We start from the raw sequence: 6,705 nt of genomic DNA, 5'->3' as shown, positions 1-6,705 counted from the left end.
TTTGAGATGGAGTCTTGCTCTGTCACCAGGCTGGAGTGCAGTGGCACGATCTTGGCTCACTGCAACCTCTGACTCCCTGGTTCAAGTGATTTTCCTGCCTCAGCCTCCCGAGTAGCTGGGATTACAGGCATGTGCCACCATGCCCAGCTAATTTGTGTATCTTTAGTAGAGACAGAGTTTCACTATGTTGACCAGGATGCTCTCACTCTCCTGACCTCATGATCCACCCACCTCAGCCTCCCAAAGTGCTGGGATTACAGGCATGAGCCACCACGCCCAGCCTGTAACCATTTTCAACTGTACAAATCAGTGGCATCAAGCACATTTGCAGAGTTGCACAGCTATTAAGCTAATTCCAGAACTTTTTCATGGCTCCAGACAGCAACCCTGAGCCCATCAAGCAGTCCCTCCCACTGTCCCCTTCCGCAGCCCCGGCAGCCACGGCTTTCTGTCTCTATGGATTGGCCTGCCCCAGATACTGCATTGTTGGAATCATACAACTGTGGCATTTTGTGTCTATCTGGCTCCTTTCTCGCTCAAAACAGTGTTTTCCGGGTGCATCCATATTGTAGCCCACATCAGAACTCCACTTCTTTTTTATAGCTGAATACTATTCCATAGTATGGGCTGGGTGCGGTGGCTCATGCTTGTAATCCCAGCACTTTGGGAGGCCGAGGTGGGCAGATCACCTGAGATCGGGAGTTCAAGACCAGCCTGACCCACATGGAGAAATCCCATGTCTACTAAAAATATAAAATTAGCCAGGTGTGGTGGTACACGCCTGTAATCCCAGCTACTTGGGAGGCTGAGACAGGAGAATTGCTTGAACCCAGGAGGCGGAAGTTATGGTGAGCCAAGATCACACCACAGCACTCTGGCCTGGGTAACAAGAGCAAAACTGCCTCAAAAAAAAAAAAAATTTTCTGTAGTATAAACAGACTCCACATTGCCTTGGTTGATGGACACTTGAATTGTATCTACCATCTGCCTACTGCGAATAGTGCTGCTATGAACATTCATGGACAAGTGTTTTTTGAGTACCTGTTTTCCATTTTTTCTGACATATGCCTGGGAATAGAATTGCACCATCTCCCCAACTTCTTAAAGGCAGGGACCCTGGAAACTAATAAGAGGTCACATTTACTGAGCACTTACTATGTGCCAGCCACTGTGCTAACCATTATTTCAGTGAGTCCTCAACAGCACAGGAATGGAAGCTCATGAGGGTTGAGTCTTTGGTTTGCCAATGTTCTCTAGGTCTAGAACAAGTATCTAATAGCATATAGTAGGTGCTCAAGAAATACAAAATAAACTTCCTTCGAGATAGGTACTCATGTACCCCCACTTTTCAGTTGAAGAAGCTGGGGCATGGAGAGGTTAAGCAGCCTGCATACCCAATTGCATGGCAGGAGGCAGCAGAGACAGGATTCAAACCCGACTCTCGCCAACTCAGCTTTTGCATGTGTCTTTTTTTTTTTCCCCCAAGATGGAGTCTCACTCTATTGCCCAGGCTGGAGTGCAGTTGCACAATCTCGGCTCACTGAAACCTCTGCCTCCCAGGTTCAAGCGACTCTCATGTCTCCTCCTCCCGAGTAGCTGGGATTACAGGCACGCGCCAGCAAGCCCGGCTAATTTTTATATTTTTGGTAGAGACAGGGTTTCACCATGTTGGCCAGGCTGGTTTCAAACTCCTGACCTCAGGTGATCTGCCCTCCTTGGCCTCCCAAAGTGCTGGGATTACAGGGTGAGCCACCGCGCCTGGCCTCCTTTTGTAAACTGTCTTGTCTTCTCTTCCTCGTGCCTGGCACAGCATCATGCACACAGTATGTGCTCAGTGAGTACCTGACGATCTTGCTGTGGAGCAGGGACAAGAGAGATCGAGGTCACTTGACCTGGCACAGGGGCTGGGGAAGGCCAGGAGCAGGTGTTGCATTTCTGTGCATCTGTGGGCAACGTGCCTGTCTGTTGAGAAGGGGCACCGCCTACCAACGCTGAGCCCTGCGCTGGCAGAGCCTGGAGTGGGCACTGCTGAGCACCCTCCCAGCACCTGGGAATATCTGGCTGACTCCTTGGCCAGAACCACACCTCACCTTGGCCTTCGAGGCCCTTAGAGAAAAGGAGCGCAAGCTAGGCCACCAACTTGAACCCTTCCTCCTGGGGAGACCAGGAGTCCTGCCCAAGAAGATCGGGCAGGGCCACTGGGAAATGGGGGGGTTACTTCCTCCTTAGGGGGTCTCAGGAGGGGTGGGGAGGCCAGCTCTTCTCCTGGAGCCTTGAGAGAGTCAGGCAGGGCCTTGAACTCACCATTGAAGTCCCTGGCCAGGCATGGCCACCACACAGGGCAGCATCCCTTGAAGGACTCCAGGGCCTGACCACAGAGGGTCCTGGGCAGGCGAGGGCAGGCTGGAAGCTGGCGCTGAGCCAGCCTCAGGGTGGCGGTCAAGTTGATGTCTCCTGCTTTTTAAAAATTACTGATTGAAAACAGTTCTTAAGACAGGGTTTGGGAGAACAAGGTGGGAAAAGCCGTTTCCTGCCCCCAAAGGACAAGGGCCCTTCCTCTTGACCCTATGTAGATTTCTCAGGATTCTGGCCCAATTCCAACCAAGACTGTGCTTGGAAAGAGCCCAGAGCCAATCCAGAGGCCGCTCCGACTCCGGGGGCTGGACAGCCATCCCCACCGGCCCTCCCTGCCTCCGGCCCGGCTTCTTTCCCGAGGCCTCTGTCTCCATCCGGCACCTGCTGGCCTGTGCGGCCCTCGGCCCCTCATTGTCCTGCTAACCACTGTGTAAAAGTTCCGGGCTTCCTCTGACCTTTCCGTCTTGCCTGGTTATGTTGGGGGTCCCCCGGTGCGCACCCCTTGGCAGGCGGCCTCACCCCGGGGACTGCGCGGCCCCTGCGCGGGGCCTTCCTCTCCCCAGCCATCCTCCCACAGCACCTTCTATTGGCTCTTTCTTTTCTCCTCTCTTTCTCTCTCTCTCCCTCGCTTTCTCGCTCCCCCTCTTTCTTTTTCACTCTTTTAACATGGTTTTCCTAAAAAGTTTTTTAATCAATCAAATTTGAGGCAGAAAATAGGTTTTGTCACGCCTGGTCCCGGGGTGGTGTGACTCTCACTCAGGCTCCCGACAGCTCCTCAATGCAGGAAGGAGGCCAAACAGAATATTTCTCGGGGAAAGTGCCCGTTTCCATGACGCTGCCCCTGTTGTCTGCACCCCCCGCCCCACGCCCGCCGGGCTGACAGGGCCCCAGCCCCTGTGAAAGGGCTCGGCCAGGGAGAGGCTGTGCATGAGGATGGGGCCGGGGGCAGGGGAAAGGAGGCGGCCATGGCGTGGGGGGGACGGATGGGCAGCCCGACAGCTGCCCCAAGCCCCCATGGCCCGGGAGGCCTGGGGAGCAGGTAGGAGTGGCAGCCGACCGAGGAGCCTGGCCTATGCCTCATAAATATGGAGCTGGGCAGCTGTGGGTGAGGGGCTCCAAAGCCATGTCTGGGCCAGTGGCGGCTCCAGCCAGAGGGAACTGCAGATGGATGATGCCCCTTCAGGTCCTGGTATGCTGGCCCCTGCCGCTTCTTCGCCCTTCACTCTCCCGCATCCCGTCTCTCCTGGCATTCCCTCCGCCCCTTGCCCATGGCAACCCCCTCTCCTCCATCCCTTGCTTCCTTCCTGCCCTCCCCAGACCCTGGCACCCCAGCGCCCAGCCCAGGTAGGCCCCACTCCGAGCTCCCTGCAGGCCCCTGGGTCTTCCCTCTCCAGCCCACCTTCCCTCTTCCTCCTTCCCCTCTCGGTCTTTCACCCTCTCCTCTCCTCTTCTCGCTCTCTTTTATAATTAATGATTAGTTTTAATTGGTTTGCTTAGGCAGCCTGACAGCAAATTAACAGAAGCCAGCCCAGGGCTGCCGGCTCGGGGAGAGACCACTTGCTTCAGAACCGGCCAGGGAAAGGGTTGCAGGAGGCTGCCTGCCCCCAGGCTCACTCACTCGGAGGCCTCACCTGGGCAGGTGCAGCAGCCAATAGGAGGAAGGCGGCAGGGAGTTTGCCAGCTTGCTCTGTGCTTGTGTTTTTCTCCTCCTCACACCCCTTCTGTGCTCTTCTCCTTACCCAAGACATGGCTGGTGTCTTCAGAGATTAGGGGTGGGTAAAAGGTGGGCAGGGCCACTGCCCTTAGTTTGGGGCAGGGTTTGCGTTTGGTATCACTCATCCTCACTTGTGCAATGGGCTGGCGGGGTGAGCGGCCTGATGCCTCTGGGGCCGAGATGTGCTTTTTCACATGGACAGAAGGAAGGAGGTCAGAAGGCTGTTGTCACTCAGCTGCCAGCCAGCTGTCAGCCACACAGCCTGGAAGCACCGGGACCCAGTTCTGTTTGTGATTTGCCAGCTACCTCTGGACAGAACGCAGAACCTTTGGGTCCTCAGTGTTCTGGGCGGAGTACTTAGGATTAGGAACATTGGATGGACGGACGGGCGGATAGACGGATGGACAGATGGATGGACAGCTGGCAGGCAGTGGGCATGTTGGCATGACTTAGACACTTTCTGCCATGATTCCTGAGCACACAGCTTTTTTTTTTTTTCTTAGCCTGGAAGCATTTCCCTTCACTCCAGCCCCACTGAGTGTAGGGCCCCTGCTGTCCTCTGGGTTTCCCCAGTGCTGTGCCTCTCCCCTGGCCTTGGAGAGTCCTTTCCCAGATGTGCTGACCACTCACTCACATGGGCCACTCACTCACAAAGCAGACTTTGGGGACAGTGACAGGCAGAGAGACAAGAAAAGATGGCCGGAGAAGGAAAGAGAGACCAAGATGAACTCCCGGCTACTTCTTAGGCGCCCACTGGGGTCCCAGAATGCCAGTGTCCCAGGTCCCTCCCAGGGACAGCCTCCCCGCTCCCATCACCCGGGACGCGTGGATGGGGTGGGTGGGGTCCAGGACCCCGTGTGCGTCCTGGTCCCTGTTCGTACACATCTCGGCCCTCCCCTCCTTCCTCCACCCCCGACCAACTCCTGGAAAGTTTCCTCCCTGATTGTTCTGTGTGATCAGATCTGCAAGTTGCTCTCTAAGCTTCTTGTCACATTTTGACTTAATGAAGTGCAACTGCTGAGGGATTTGGGTTCAGCGCTCCGGTCTCCCGCGCTCCCTTGTTGTCAGAAAACAGGGGTGGTTGGGGACGGCAACACCGCACTGCAAGTCGTTATCATTCCGGTCAGTCTGTTTAACACAAAATTAAACAAAGAACTAATTAGTGCCTCATGAATTAATAAATGCACAGTTGCCAGGGAGGATGGGAGGGGAGAGAAAGGTGGTGGAAGGGAGATACCGGAGTTGTGGAGTTGGGGGGCTTTGGGGGTCTACAGGAGGCTGGCCGGGGCACGTTGAGAGATCTCAGACAGGAGTGTGTGGGATGGACGGGACGGGGAGGATGACATCCCAGCCAGGGCCCTGGGCCGACCAGCCGGGACCGAGCTCGGATGGCCGACCCCACCTAGCACCTGGCAGTGGAGGCCTGGGGTTCTCCATCCCGACCCCCTGCGACCCTCCCTGCCGGTGTCCTCCTCCGTCCTCTCCTCTCCTGGCCAGCTCCTTCCCTTTTCCTTATTCCCCCTTTGCACTGCTCTTCGTTGTCTCTATCGCCTCATCTCAGGGGTCCACCCAATGCCCTGCAGACCCCCAGCCTCTCATCGTCTGGATGAGGTGGGCATCAGAGGCCCGTGGGGCAGCACTTCCCAACCACTGGATGCCCACCGGCCCGCAGCCCTCCCAGAGCCCTGCATCTGGCAGGGTGGGCTCCGTCCTGGTGGGCACCCTGTGCCCATGCAGCCCAGCACAAGTGGCAAAAGCTGGTGGAGAGCCGAGGCCTCCTTAAGAGAACGTGTCAAGTACAATTAGCATTATCTGTCTAAATATGTCCTGGGAACTGGAGAGCGGGCGGTGGGACTGGGTGGCATTCCGGGAGCCCTCAACAAGGTCACCTCATCTCCCGCAATCCCCCCAATCTGATTTGGGGATTACATAGCCTAAGGAAATTGGTGTTATTCCTCTTGCATCATTGATAAGCCACACATGAGGGAGAGGGGAGAAAAAACGTAACAGCCACCAGCCTTCCCCCAGCCTGGGGAGGGTTCCGAGGCCCGCAGGGGCAGGGCCTGGCTTGAGCAAGGGTCAGGGGCCTGGCCAGCAGGCAGGGAGGCTCCCTGTGTTTTCTCTCCACGTACACAGAGGCTGCCCCTTTGAAACTGGCTCCCCAAACTCACTCCCTGGGCAGGAGGGCCCCTCCCAGCACCCTGGGCTGGGCCATGTGTCGGATGGTCCGAGCTGTGGGACCATCGTCTCTCTCCCTGCGCAGTCTCTGGACGTGGGTTGTGGTGACTCATGGGTAGGACCCCAGGGTGGAAGATGCTGTCAGCAGCCTGCTCCTGGGGCGGGGAGACTTCCTGGTGCCTTGGCCCTGGGCCCGCCCTTGCCCCTCTGTCACCAACTTGCTAGAGAGAACAGTTTGGCATCTGTCATTTTTATGTTCAGGGGCCCCAGGGAAGACAGTAAAGGAGCAGTTGCTGCTGTATTCTGTCACTGTCCCCAGGCATCCCTGCTAGGCCGCTGCAGCTCCACGAGGCCATGTCACCAGCACCCCCACCCCTGCCTCCTCCACCAGCACCCCCACTCGTTTCCTTCACCAGCACCCCCACTCCAGCTTCCTCCACCAGCACCTCCCCACCTCC

General features: G+C 56.7%; 1 protein-coding gene across 6 annotated transcripts in view; it reads left to right on the top strand.

Annotated features, from left to right (window-relative positions):
• The window catches only part of CASZ1 (castor zinc finger 1), a 163,488-nt gene that overhangs the window by 87,373 nt on the left and 69,410 nt on the right, over positions 1-6,705 (top strand). The window contains exon 1 of one of the 6 annotated variants that reach the window (XM_037729625.1): positions 6,080-6,362. The exons of the other annotated variants lie outside the window; for them this stretch is intronic. The gene's annotated coding sequence lies outside the window, so the exon portion shown is untranslated. Of the gene's footprint in view, positions 1-6,079; positions 6,363-6,705 lie in introns of those variants that run through there. 6 annotated transcript variants of the gene reach the window in all.

The sequence above is a fragment of the Cebus imitator genome, unplaced genomic scaffold, assembly GCF_001604975.1.
Source record: "Cebus imitator isolate Cc_AM_T3 unplaced genomic scaffold, Cebus_imitator-1.0 Scaffold15, whole genome shotgun sequence".
NCBI classification, from domain to species: Eukaryota; Metazoa; Chordata; class Mammalia; order Primates; family Cebidae; genus Cebus; species Cebus imitator.
The sequence above is the reverse complement of the archived record's forward strand: the minus strand, read 5'-3'. Positions and strand labels throughout refer to the sequence as shown.